The following is a 15,309-nucleotide window of genomic DNA, read 5'->3' on the forward strand; positions in this document are numbered from 1 at the left end:
GTGTGAACGGGAGACATGTTCAAATATGTCTCAGTTTTCCTCCCCTGGTACTCGGGTGCAACATTCCAGACGCTTTACTAACACTCTCCGCACTTGGAGAGTCAGCACCTTTAAGCTCCTGTTTGGCCCAGTTTGCAATTTCTGCGGAAGATGAACAGGAATAGCGAGAACCAATGAGAGACTAGCTGGAGGTGTCTGGACGGGCAAATTTAACTCTCATTTCCCACCAGGAAGAGGAAATAACCAAAGGCTCAGCATGCCGTGCCGGAACCAGATTAGGGCCTGAAGCCATCCTGCGGTGTTGCGGCCAGCTCAAAAGAAAGCGAGTTGAAGAAAGGAGCTCAGGGGCACTGTAATTCACAAACCTGCAGAGTTATAAATGACAGCTATCGTCCAAAAATATACTGAAGTAAGGCTGCCAAGAGGACTTGAAAGCGGGGCAGAATTGCAGGAAACCGATTTCAGGAGGTAGACTGGAATTGCATTGAAAGCATAGGAAAAGAGGCAGAACGTCCACAATGATGCACTTGGCCAAAAAGGGCGTATGCGTTTTTTCCTGAATATATTCAGGAAAAAACGCATACGCCCTTTTTGGCCAACCAAGCAAGCTTGCAAAGGAAATCTGCACTACAATGAAGTCTCACTTCCCCCCGGTCAAAAGGGCCATCTGAAAAAAGTGTAAAATCCAGAAAGGCAGGACAGGCCATGGAGAACTGGGAGCCTTGTTATGCTGATGGGCGGGATGTAAATTGCCAACAGACACTCGGGAGAAGTGTATGGTGTTTCCTGAAACATCTAAAAAACAAAGCAACAGAGCCTAGGGCACTTCCACTTATGGTCCTATAGCTTAGGGAAATTAAAATCAAAAAGACACAGCCACCCCAAAGTTTGGGACGCCTCTGTTTACAAGAACCTCGTTTACAGTACAAGTTCAACATCGCAGAAAGTGAAAAATGGATAAAGAAGTTGTGGTATTTACTTACAAAGCAATATCACTCAGCAATGAAATCTATGTCATCAGGCCCTTAGCAGCACAATGAGTGGATTCAGGTATGATGATTCTAACTGAAATAAGTCACACAGAAAAAGAAACATCATAAGATATCAGTAATACACGGAATGTAAACTTGGCTACACAGGAACTGAATTACAGAACAGAACAGGGTCTCAAATTTAGAAAACCAACTTATGCTTTCTTAAGGGTAAAGGTGAGTTGGGGTGCTGCATAAAACCAGAGATTGAAATGAGCACAGATAAAGTTCCTTAAGCCAAATATGGAATAGACAAGAGCTACCTCTTGCTCAACGAAATGGACTCAACACCGCATATTAAATGCCTAAGAATGTACCTGACTAGTAAGTATCTTAAAACCTATGGATTGCTATGTCTCCGAAAGAGAATCAAGCATGTGTACAGGGGCATAAACGCAGCAGTGATAGGATTGGAGAGGTTCAGTGAGCAAATGAAGACCCTTTGAAGTCATATTGCATGGTACCCATTCCACGGGTTTCAACTACCCAGGTTTAAGGTATTCTTCCTTCAGGTAAAACATGCATGTGGAACCTAGAGTATGATCAACCATGTGATCGGGAGACGTGTTCAAATATGTCTCAGTTTTCGTACCCTGGTACTCGGGTGCAACATTCCAGACGCTTTACTAACACCCTCCCGACTTGGAGAGTCAGTCCCTTTAACCTCCTGTTTGGCCCAGTTTGCAATTTCTGCGGAAGATGAACAGGAATAGCGAGAACCAATGAGAGACTAGCTGGAGGTGTCTGGACGGGCAAATTTAACTCTCATATCCCACCAGGAAGAGGAATTAACCAAAGGCTCAGCGTGCCATGCCGGAACCAGATTAGGGCCTGAAGCCATCCTGCGGTGTTGCGGCCAGCTCAAAAGAAAGCGAGTTGAAGAAAGGAGCTCAGGGGCACTGTAATTCACAAACCTGCAGAGTTATAAATGACAGCTATCGTCCAAAAATATACTGAAGTAAGGCTGCCAAGAGGACTTGAAAGCGGGGCAGAATTGCAGGAAACCGATTTCAGGAGGTAGACTGGAATTGCATTGAAAGCATAGGAAAAGAGGCAGAACGTCCACAATGATGCACTTGGCCAAAAAGGGCGTATGCGTTTTTTCCTGAATATATTCAGGAAAAAACGCATACGCCCTTTTTGGCCAACCAAGCAAGCTTGCAAAGGAAATCTGCACTACAATGAAGTCTCACTTCCCCCCGGTCAAAAGGGCCATCTGAAAAAAGTGTAAAATCCAGAAAGGCAGGACAGGCCATGGAGAACTGGGAGCCTTGTTATGCTGATGGGCGGGATGTAAATTGCCAACAGACACTCGGGAGAAGTGTATGGTGTTTCCTGAAACATCTAAAAAACAAAGCAACAGAGCCTAGGGCACTTCCACTTATGGTCCTATAGCTTAGGGAAATTAAAATCAAAAAGACACAGCCACCCCAAAGTTTGGGACGCCTCTGTTTACAAGAACCTCGTTTACAGTACAAGTTCAACATCGCAGAAAGTGAAAAATGGATAAAGAAGTTGTGGTATTTACTTACAAAGCAATATCACTCAGCAATGAAATCTATGTCATCAGGCCCTTAGCAGCACAATGAGTGGATTCAGGTATGATGATTCTAACTGAAATAAGTCACACAGAAAAAGAAACATCATAAGATATCAGTAATACACGGAATGTAAACTTGGCTACACAGGAACTGAATTACAGAACAGAACAGGGTCTCAAATTTAGAAAACCAACTTATGCTTTCTTAAGGGTAAAGGTGAGTTGGGGTGCTGCATAAAACCAGAGATTGAAATGAGCACAGATAAAGTTCCTTAAGCCAAATATGGAATAGACAAGAGCTACCTCTTGCTCAACGAAATGGACTCAACACCGCATATTAAATGCCTAAGAATGTACCTGACTAGTAAGTATCTTAAAACCTATGGATTGCTATGTCTCCGAAAGAGAATCAAGCATGTGTACAGGGGCATAAACGCAGCAGTGATAGGATTGGAGAGGTTCGGTGAGCAAATGAAGACCCTTTGAAGTCATATTGCATGGTACCCATTCCACGGGTTTCAACTACCCAGGTTTAAGGTATTCTTCCTTCAGGTAAAACATGCATGTGGAACCTAGAGTATGATCAACCATGTGATCGGGAGACGTGTTCAAATATGTCTCAGTTTTCGTACCCTGGTACTCGGGTGCAACATTCCAGATGCTTTACTAACACCCTCCCGACTTGGAGAGTCAGTCCCTTTAACCTCCTGTTTGGCCCAGTTTGCAATTTCTGCGGAAGATGAACAGGAATAGCGAGAACCAATGAGAGACTAGCTGGAGGTGTCTGGATGGGCAAATTTAACTCTCATATCCCACCAGGAAGAGGAATTAACCAAAGGCTCAGCGTGCCGTGCCGGAACCAGATTAGGGCCTGAAGCCATCCTGCGGTGTTGCGGCCAGCTCAAAAGAAAGCGAGTTGAAGAAAGGAGCTCAGGGGCACTGTAATTCACAAACCTGCAGAGTTATAAATGACAGCTATCGTCCAAAAATATACTGAAGTAAGGCTGCCAAGAGGACTTGAAAGCGGGGCAGAATTGCAGGAAACCGATTTCAGGAGGTAGACTGGAATTGCATTGAAAGCATAGGAAAAGAGGCAGAACGTCCACAATGATGCACTTGGCCAAAAAGGGCGTATGCGTTTTTTCCTGAATATATTCAGGAAAAAACGCATACGCCCTTTTTGGCCAACCAAGCAAGCTTGCAAAGGAAATCTGCACTACAATGAAGTCTCACTTCCCCCCGGTCAAAAGGGCCATCTGAAAAAAGTGTAAAATCCAGAAAGGCAGGACAGGCCATGGAGAACTGGGAGCCTTGTTATGCTGATGGGCGGGATGTAAATTGCCAACAGACACTCGGGAGAAGTGTATGGTGTTTCCTGAAACATCTAAAAAACAAAGCAACAGAGCCTAGGGCACTTCCACTTATGGTCCTATAGCTTAGGGAAATTAAAATCAATAAGACACAGCCACCTCAAAGTTTGGGACGCCTCTGTTTACAAGAACCTCGTTTACAGTACAAGTTCAACATCGCAGAAAGTGAAAAATGGATAAAGAAGTTGTGGTATTTACTTACAAAGCAATATCACTCAGCAATGAAATCTATGTCATCAGGCCCTTAGCAGCACAATGAGTGGATTCAGGTATGATGATTCTAACTGAAATAAGTCACACAGAAAAAGAAACATCATAAGATATCAGTAATACACGGAATGTAAACTTGGCTACACAGGAACTGAATTACAGAACAGAACAGGGTCTCAAATTTAGAAAACCAACTTATGCTTTCTTAAGGGTAAAGGTGAGTTGGGGTGCTGCATAAAACCAGAGATTGAAATGAGCACAGATAAAGTTCCTTAAGCCAAATATGGAATAGACAAGAGCTACCTCTTGCTCAACGAAATGGACTCAACACCGCATATTAAATGCCTAAGAATGTACCTGACTAGTAAGTATCTTAAAACCTATGGATTGCTATGTCTCCGAAAGAGAATCAAGCATGTGTACAGGGGCATAAACGCAGCAGTGATAGGATTGGAGAGGTTCGGTGAGCAAATGAAGACCCTTTGAAGTCATATTGCATGGTACCCATTCCACGGGTTTCAACTACCCAGGTTTAAGGTATTCTTCCTTCAGCTAAAACATGCATGTGGAACCTAGAGTATGATCAACCATGTGATCGGGAGACGTGTTCAAATATGTCTCAGTTTTCGTACCCTGGTACTCGGGTGCAACATTCCAGACGCTTTACTAACACCCTCCCGACTTGGAGAGTCAGTCCCTTTAACCTCCTGTTTGGCCCAGTTTGCAATTTCTGCGGAAGATGAACAGGAATAGCGAGAACCAATGAGAGACTAGCTGGAGGTGTCTGGACGGGCAAATTTAACTCTCATTTCCCACCAGGAAGAGGAATTAACCAAAGGCTCAGCGTGCCGTGCCGGAACCAGATTAGGGCCTGAAGCCATCCTGTGGTGTTGCGGCCAGCTCAAAAGAAAGCGAGTTGAAGAAAGGAGCTCAGGGGCACTGTAATTCACAAACCTGCAGAGTTATAAATGACAGCTATCGTCCAAAAATATACTGAAGTAAGGCTGCCAAGAGGACTTGAAAGCGGGGCAGAATTGCAGGAAACCGATTTCAGGAGGTAGACTGGAATTGCATTGAAAGCATAGGAAAAGAGGCAGAACGTCCACAATGATGCACTTGGCCAAAAAGGGCGTACGCGTTTTTTCCTGAATATATTCAGGAAAAAACGCATACGCCCTTTTTGGCCAAGCAAGCAAACTTGCAAAGGAAATCTGCACTACAATGAAGTCTCACTTCCCCCCGGTCAAAAGGGCCATCTGAAAAAAGTGTAAAATCCAGAAAGGCAGGACAGGCCATGGAGAACTGGGAGCCTTGTTATGCTGATGGGCGGGATGTAAATTGCCAACAGACACTCGGGAGAAGTGTATGGTGTTTCCTGAAACATCTAAAAAACAAAGCAACAGAGCCTAGGGCACTTCCACTTATGGTCCTATAGCTTAGGGAAATTAAAATCAAAAAGACACAGCCACCCCAAAGTTTGGGACGCCTCTGTTTACAAGAACCTCGTTTACCGTACAAGTTCAATATCACAGAAAGTGAAAAATGGATAAAGAACTTGTGGTACTTACGTACAATGCAGTATCACTCAACAATGAAATCTATGTCATCAGGCCCGTAGCAGCATAATGAGTGGATTCAGGTACTATGATTCTAACTGAAATAAGTCACACAGAAAAAGAAACATCATAAGATATCACTAATACACGGAATGTAAACTTGGCTACACAGGAACTGAATTCCAAAACAGAACAGGGTCTCAAAATTAGAAAACCAACTTATGCTTGCTTAAGGGGAAAGGTGAGTTGGGGTGCTGCATAAAACCAGAGATTGAAATGAGCACAGATAAAGTTCCTTAAGCCAAATATGGAATAGCAAGAGCTACTCCTTGCTCAATGAAATGGACTCAACACCCCATATTAAACGCCTAAGAATGTACCTGACTAGTAAGTATCTTAAAACCTATGGATTGCTATGTCTCCAAAAGAGAATCAAGCATGTGTACAGGGGCATAAACGCAGCAGTGATAGGATTGGAGAGGTTCAGTGAGCAAATGAAGACCCTTTGAAGTCATATTGCATGGTACCCATTCCACGGGTCTCAACTCTCCAGGTTTAAGGTATTCTTCCTTCAGCTAAAACATGCATGTGGATCCCAGAGTATGATCATCCGTGTGAACGGGAGACACGTTCAAATATGTCTCAGTTTTCCTCCCCTGGTACTCGGGTGCAACATTCCAGACGCTTTACTAACACTCTCCCCACTTTGAGAGTCAGCACCTTTAAGCTCCTGTTTGGCCCAGTTTGCAATTTCTGCGGAAGATGAACAGGAATAGCGAGAACCAATGAGAGACTAGCTGGAGGTGTCTGGACGGGCAAATTTAACTCTCATTTCCCACCAGGAAGAGGAAATAACCAAAGGCTCAGCATGCCGTGCCGGAACCAGATTAGGGCCTGAAGCCATCCTGCGGTGTTGCGGCCAGCTCAAAAGAAAGCGAGTTGAAGAAAGGAGCTCAGGGGCACTGTAATTCACAAACCTGCAGAGTTATAAATGACAGCTATCGTCCAAAAATATACTGAAGTAAGGCTGCCAAGAGGACTTGAAAGCGGGGCAGAATTGCAGGAAACCGATTTCAGGAGGTAGACTGGAATTGCATTGAAAGCATAGGAAAAGAGGCAGAACGTCCACAATGATGCACTTGGCCAAAAAGGGCGTATGCGTTTTTTCCTGAATATATTCAGGAAAAAACGCATACGCCCTTTTTGGCCAACCAAGCAAGCTTGCAAAGGAAATCTGCACTACAATGAAGTCTCACTTCCCCCCGGTCAAAAGGGCCATCTGAAAAAAGTGTAAAATCCAGAAAGGCAGGACAGGCCATGGAGAACTGGGAGCCTTGTTATGCTGATGGGCGGGATGTAAATTGCCAACAGACACTCGGGAGAAGTGTATGGTGTTTCCTGAAACATCTAAAAAACAAAGCAACAGAGCCTAGGGCACTTCCACTTATGGTCCTATAGCTTAGGGAAATTAAAATCAAAAAGACACAGCCACCCCAAAGTTTGGGACGCCTCTGTTTACAAGAACCTCGTTTACAGTACAAGTTCAACATCGCAGAAAGTGAAAAATGGATAAAGAAGTTGTGGTATTTACTTACAAAGCAATATCACTCAGCAATGAAATCTATGTCATCAGGCCCTTAGCAGCACAATGAGTGGATTCAGGTATGATGATTCTAACTGAAATAAGTCACACAGAAAAAGAAACATCATAAGATATCAGTAATACACGGAATGTAAACTTGGCTACACAGGAACTGAATTACAGAACAGAACAGGGTCTCAAATTTAGAAAACCAACTTATGCTTTCTTAAGGGTAAAGGTGAGTTGGGGTGCTGCATAAAACCAGAGATTGAAATGAGCACAGATAAAGTTCCTTAAGCCAAATATGGAATAGACAAGAGCTACCTCTTGCTCAACGAAATGGACTCAACACCGCATATTAAATGCCTAAGAATGTACCTGACTAGTAAGTATCTTAAAACCTATGGATTGCTATGTCTCCGAAAGAGAATCAAGCATGTGTACAGGGGCATAAACGCAGCAGTGATAGGATTGGAGAGGTTCGGTGAGCAAATGAAGACCCTTTGAAGTCATATTGCATGGTACCCATTCCACGGGTTTCAACTACCCAGGTTTAAGGTATTCTTCCTTCAGGTAAAACATGCATGTGGAACCTAGAGTATGATCAACCATGTGATCGGGAGACGTGTTCAAATATGTCTCAGTTTTCGTACCCTGGTACTCGGGTGCAACATTCCAGATGCTTTACTAACACCCTCCCGACTTGGAGAGTCAGTCCCTTTAACCTCCTGTTTGGCCCAGTTTGCAATTTCTGCGGAAGATGAACAGGAATAGCGAGAACCAATGAGAGACTAGCTGGAGGTGTCTGGATGGGCAAATTTAACTCTCATATCCCACCAGGAAGAGGAATTAACCAAAGGCTCAGCGTGCCGTGCCGGAACCAGATTAGGGCCTGAAGCCATCCTGCGGTGTTGCGGCCAGCTCAAAAGAAAGCGAGTTGAAGAAAGGAGCTCAGGGGCACTGTAATTCACAAACCTGCAGAGTTATAAATGACAGCTATCGTCCAAAAATATACTGAAGTAAGGCTGCCAAGAGGACTTGAAAGCGGGGCAGAATTGCAGGAAACCGATTTCAGGAGGTAGACTGGAATTGCATTGAAAGCATAGGAAAAGAGGCAGAACGTCCACAATGATGCACTTGGCCAAAAAGGGCGTATGCGTTTTTTCCTGAATATATTCAGGAAAAAACGCATACGCCCTTTTTGGCCAACCAAGCAAGCTTGCAAAGGAAATCTGCACTACAATGAAGTCTCACTTCCCCCCGGTCAAAAGGGCCATCTGAAAAAAGTGTAAAATCCAGAAAGGCAGGACAGGCCATGGAGAACTGGGAGCCTTGTTATGCTGATGGGCGGGATGTAAATTGCCAACAGACACTCGGGAGAAGTGTATGGTGTTTCCTGAAACATCTAAAAAACAAAGCAACAGAGCCTAGGGCACTTCCACTTATGGTCCTATAGCTTAGGGAAATTAAAATCAAAAAGACACAGCCACCCCAAAGTTTGGGACGCCTCTGTTTACAAGAACCTCGTTTACCGTACAAGTTCAATATCACAGAAAGTGAAAAATGGATAAAGAACTTGTGGTACTTACGTACAATGCAGTATCACTCAACAATGAAATCTATGTCATCAGGCCCGTAGCAGCATAATGAGTGGATTCAGGTACTATGATTCTAACTGAAATAAGTCACACAGAAAAAGAAACATCATAAGATATCACTAATACACGGAATGTAAACTTGGCTACACAGGAACTGAATTCCAAAACAGAACAGGGTCTCAAAATTAGAAAACCAACTTATGCTTGCTTAAGGGGAAAGGTGAGTTGGGGTGCTGCATAAAACCAGAGATTGAAATGAGCACAGATAAAGTTCCTTAAGCCAAATATGGAATAGCAAGAGCTACTCCTTGCTCAATGAAATGGACTCAACACCCCATATTAAACGCCTAAGAATGTACCTGACTAGTAAGTATCTTAAAACCTATGGATTGCTATGTCTCCAAAAGAGAATCAAGCATGTGTACAGGGGCATAAACGCAGCAGTGATAGGATTGGAGAGGTTCAGTGAGCAAATGAAGACCCTTTGAAGTCATATTGCATGGTACCCATTCCACGGGTCTCAACTCTCCAGGTTTAAGGTATTCTTCCTTCAGCTAAAACATGCATGTGGATCCCAGAGTATGATCATCCGTGTGAACGGGAGACACGTTCAAATATGTCTCAGTTTTCCTCCCCTGGTACTCGGGTGCAACATTCCAGACGCTTTACTAACACTCTCCCCACTTTGAGAGTCAGCACCTTTAAGCTCCTGTTTGGCCCAGTTTGCAATTTCTGCGGAAGATGAACAGGAATAGCGAGAACCAATGAGAGACTAGCTGGAGGTGTCTGGACGGGCAAATTTAACTCTCATTTCCCACCAGGAAGAGGAAATAACCAAAGGCTCAGCATGCCGTGCCGGAACCAGATTAGGGCCTGAAGCCATCCTGCGGTGTTGCGGCCAGCTCAAAAGAAAGCGAGTTGAAGAAAGGAGCTCAGGGGCACTGTAATTCACAAACCTGCAGAGTTATAAATGACAGCTATCGTCCAAAAATATACTGAAGTAAGGCTGCCAAGAGGACTTGAAAGCGGGGCAGAATTGCAGGAAACCGATTTCAGGAGGTAGACTGGAATTGCATTGAAAGCATAGGAAAAGAGGCAGAACGTCCACAATGATGCACTTGGCCAAAAAGGGCGTATGCGTTTTTTCCTGAATATATTCAGGAAAAAACGCATACGCCCTTTTTGGCCAACCAAGCAAGCTTGCAAAGGAAATCTGCACTACAATGAAGTCTCACTTCCCCCCGGTCAAAAGGGCCATCTGAAAAAAGTGTAAAATCCAGAAAGGCAGGACAGGCCATGGAGAACTGGGAGCCTTGTTATGCTGATGGGCGGGATGTAAATTGCCAACAGACACTCGGGAGAAGTGTATGGTGTTTCCTGAAACATCTAAAAAACAAAGCAACAGAGCCTAGGGCACTTCCACTTATGGTCCTATAGCTTAGGGAAATTAAAATCAATAAGACACAGCCACCTCAAAGTTTGGGACGCCTCTGTTTACAAGAACCTCGTTTACAGTACAAGTTCAACATCGCAGAAAGTGAAAAATGGATAAAGAAGTTGTGGTATTTACTTACAAAGCAATATCACTCAGCAATGAAATCTATGTCATCAGGCCCTTAGCAGCACAATGAGTGGATTCAGGTATGATGATTCTAACTGAAATAAGTCACACAGAAAAAGAAACATCATAAGATATCAGTAATACACGGAATGTAAACTTGGCTACACAGGAACTGAATTACAGAACAGAACAGGGTCTCAAATTTAGAAAACCAACTTATGCTTGCTTAAGGGGAAAGGTGATTTGGGGTGCTGCATAAAACCAGAGATTGAAATGAGCACAGATAAAGTTCCTTAAGCCAAATATGGAATAGACAAGAGCTACTCCTTGCTCAACGAAATGGACTCAACACCGCATATTAAATGCCTAAGAATGTACCTGACTAGTAAGTATCTTAAAACCTATGGATTGCTATGTCTCCGAAAGAGAATCAAGCATGTGTACAGGGGCATAAACGCAGCAGTGATAGGATTGGAGAGGTTCGGTGAGCAAATGAAGACCCTTTGAAGTCATATTGCATGGTACCCATTCCACGGGTTTCAACTACCCAGGTTTAAGGTATTCTTCCTTCAGCTAAAACATGCATGTGGAACCTAGAGTATGATCAACCATGTGATCGGGAGACGTGTTCAAATATGTCTCAGTTTTCGTACCCTGGTACTCGGGTGCAACATTCCAGACGCTTTACTAACACCCTCCCGACTTGGAGAGTCAGTCCCTTTAACCTCCTGTTTGGCCCAGTTTGCAATTTCTGCGGAAGATGAACAGGAATAGCGAGAACCAATGAGAGACTAGCTGGAGGTGTCTGGACGGGCAAATTTAACTCTCATTTCCCACCAGGAAGAGGAATTAACCAAAGGCTCAGCGTGCCGTGCCGGAACCAGATTAGGGCCTGAAGCCATCCTGCGGTGTTGCGGCCAGCTCAAAAGAAAGCGAGTTGAAGAAAGGAGCTCAGGGGCACTGTAATTCACAAACCTGCAGAGTTATAAATGACAGTTATCGTCCAAAAATATACTGAAGTAAGGCTGCCAAGAGGACTTGAAAGCGGGGCAGAATTGCAGGAAACCGATTTCAGGAGGTAGACTGGAATTGCATTGAAAGCATAGGAAAAGAGGCAGAACGTCCACAATGACGCACTTGGCCAAAAAGGGCGTATGCGTTTTTTCCTGAATATATTCAGGAAAAAACGCATACGCCCTTTTTGGCCAACCAAGCAAGCTTGCAAAGGAAATCTGCACTACAATGAAGTCTCACTTCCCCCCGGTCAAAAGGGCCATCTGAAAAAAGTGTAAAATCCAGAAAGGCAGGACAGGCCATGGAGAACTGGGAGCCTTGTTATGCTGATGGGCGGGATGTAAATTGCCAACAGACACTCGGGAGAAGTGTATGGTGTTTCCTGAAACATCTAAAAAACAAAGCAACAGAGCCTAGGGCACTTCCACTTATGGTCCTATAGCTTAGGGAAATTAAAATCAAAAAGACACAGCCACCCCAAAGTTTGGGACGCCTCTGTTTACAAGAACCTCGTTTACCGTACAAGTTCAACATCGCAGAAAGTGAAAAATGGATGAAGAAGTTGTGGTATTTACTTACAAAGCAATATCACTCAGCAATGAAATCTATGTCATCAGGCCCTTAGCAGCACAATGAGTGGATTCAGGTATGATGATTCTAACTGAAATAAGTCACACAGAAAAAGAAACATCATAAGATATCAGTAATACACGGAATGTAAACTTGGCTACACAGGAACTGAATTACAGAACAGAACAGGGTCTCAAATTTAGAAAACCAACTTACGCTTGCTTAAGGGGAAAGGTGAGTTGGGGTGCTGCATAAAACCAGAGATTGAAATGAGCACAGATAAAGTTCCTTAAGCCAAATATGGAATAGACAAGAGCTACTCCTTGCTCAACGAAATGGACTCAACACCGCATATTAAATGCCTAAGAATGTACCTGACTAGTAAGTATCTTAAAACCTATGGATTGCTATGTCTCCGAAAGAGAATCAAGCATGTGTACAGGGGCATAAATGCAGCAGTGATAGGATTGGAGAGGTTCGGTGAGCAAATGAAGACCCTTTGAAGTCATATTGCATGGTACCCATTCCACGGGTTTCAACTACCCAGGTTTAAGGTATTCTTCCTTCAGCTAAAACATGCATGTGGAACCTAGAGTATGATCAACCATGTGATCGGGAGACGTGTTCAAATATGTCTCAGTTTTCGTACCCTGGTACTCGGGTGCAACATTCCAGACGCTTTACTAACACTCTCCGCACTTGGAGAGTCAGCACCTTTAAGCTCCTGTTTGGCCCAGTTTGCAATTTCTGCGGAAGATGAACAGAATTAGGGAGAACCAATGAGAGACTAGCTGGAGGTGTCTGGACGGGCAAATTTAACTCTCATTTCCCACCAGGAAGAGGAATTAACCAAAGGCTCAGCGTGCCGTGCCGGAACCAGATTAGGGCCTGAAGCCATCCTGCGGTGTTGCGGCCAGCTCAAAAGAAAGCGAGTTGAAGAAAGGAGCTCAGGGGCACTGTAATTCACAAACCTGCAGAGTTATAAATGACAGCTATCGTCCAAAAATATACTGAAGTAAGGCTGCCAAGAGGACTTGAAAGCGGGGCAGAATTGCAGGAAACCGATTTCAGGAGGTAGACTGGAATTGCATTGAAAGCATAGGAAAAGAGGCAGAACGTCCACAATGATGCACTTGGCCAAAAAGGGCGTATGCGTTTTTTCCTGAATATATTCAGGAAAAAACGCATACGCCCTTTTTGGCCAACCAAGCAAGCTTGCAAAGGAAATCTGCACTACAATGAAGTCTCACTTCCCCCCGGTCAAAAGGGCCATCTGAAAAAAGTGTAAAATCCAGAAAGGCAGGACAGGCCATGGAGAACTGGGAGCCTTGTTATGCTGATGGGCGGGATGTAAATTGCCAACAGACACTCGGGAGAAGTGTATGGTGTTTCCTGAAACATCTAAAAAACAAAGCAACAGAGCCTAGGGCACTTCCACTTATGGTCCTATAGCTTAGGGAAATTAAAATCAAAAAGACACAGCCACCCCAAAGTTTGGGACGCCTCTGTTTACAAGAACCTCGTTTACAGTACAAGTTCAACATCGCAGAAAGTGAAAAATGGATAAAGAAGTTGTGGTATTTACTTACAAAGCAATATCACTCAGCAATGAAATCTATGTCATCAGGCCCTTAGCAGCACAATGAGTGGATTCAGGTATGATGATTCTAACTGAAATAAGTCACACAGAAAAAGAAACATCATAAGATATCAGTAATACACGGAATGTAAACTTGGCTACACAGGAACTGAATTACAGAACAGAACAGGGTCTCAAATTTAGAAAACCAACTTATGCTTTCTTAAGGGGAAAGGTGAGTTGGGGTGCTGCATAAAACCAGAGATTGAAATGAGCACAGATAAAGTTCCTTAAGCCAAATATGGAATAGACAAGAGCTACCTCTTGCTCAACGAAATGGACTCAACACCGCATATTAAATGCCTAAGAATGTACCTGACTAGTAAGTATCTTAAAACCTATGGATTGCTATGTCTCCGAAAGAGAATCAAGCATGTGTACAGGGGCATAAACGCAGCAGTGATAGGATTGGAGAGGTTCGGTGAGCAAATGAAGACCCTTTGAAGTCATATTGCATGGTACCCATTCCACGGGTTTCAACTACCCAGGTTTAAGGTATTCTTCCTTCAGCTAAAACATGCATGTGGAACCTAGAGTATGATCAACCATGTGATCGGGAGACGTGTTCAAATATGTCTCAGTTTTCGTACCCTGGTACTCGGGTGCAACATTCCAGACGCTTTACTAACACCCTCCCGACTTGGAGAGTCAGTCCCTTTAACCTCCTGTTTGGCCCAGTTTGCAAATTCTGCGGAAGATGAACAGGAATAGCGAGAACCAATGAGAGACTAGCTGGAGGTGTCTGGACGGGCAAATTTAACTCTCATTTCCCACCAGGAAGAGGAATTAACCAAAGGCTCAGCGTGCCGTGCCGGAACCAGATTAGGGCCTGAAGCCATCCTGCGGTGTTGCGGCCAGCTCAAAAGAAAGCGAGTTGAAGAAAGGAGCTCAGGGGCACTGTAATTCACAAACCTGCAGAGTTATAAATGACAGCTATCGTCCAAAAATATACTGAAGCAAGGCTGCCAAGAGGACTTGAAAGCGGGGCAGAATTGCAGGAAACCGATTTCAGGAGGTAGACTGGAATTGCATTGAAAGCATAGGAAAAGAGGCAGAATGTCCACAATGATGCACTTGGCCAAAAAGGGCGTATGCGTTTTTTCCTGAATATATTCAGGAAAAAACGCATACGCCCTTTTTGGCCAACCAAGCAAGCTTGCAAAGGAAATCTGCACTACAATGAAGTCTCACTTCCCCCCGGTCAAAAGGGCCATCTGAAAAAAGTGTAAAATCCAGAAAGGCAGGACAGGCCATGGAGAACTGGGAGCCTTGTTATGCTGATGGGCGGGATGTAAATTGCCAACAGACACTCGGGAGAAGTGTATGGTGTTTCCTGAAACATCTTAAAAACAAAGCAACAGAGCCTAGGGCACTTCCACTTATGGTCCTATAGCTTAGGGAAATTAAAATCAAAAAGACACAGCCACCTCAAAGTTTGGGACGCCTCTGTTTACAAGAACCTCGTTTACAGTACAAGTTCAACATCGCAGAAAGTGAAAAATGGATAAAGAAGTTGTGGTATTTACTTACAAAGCAATATCACTCAGCAATGAAATCTATGTCATCAGGCCCTTAGCAGCACAATGAGTGGATTCAGGTATGATGATTCTAACTGAAATAAGTCACACAGAAAAAGAA

The sequence above is a fragment of the Pseudorca crassidens genome, unplaced genomic scaffold (assembly GCF_039906515.1).
Source record: "Pseudorca crassidens isolate mPseCra1 unplaced genomic scaffold, mPseCra1.hap1 Scaffold_46, whole genome shotgun sequence".
NCBI classification, from domain to species: domain Eukaryota; kingdom Metazoa; phylum Chordata; class Mammalia; order Artiodactyla; family Delphinidae; genus Pseudorca; species Pseudorca crassidens.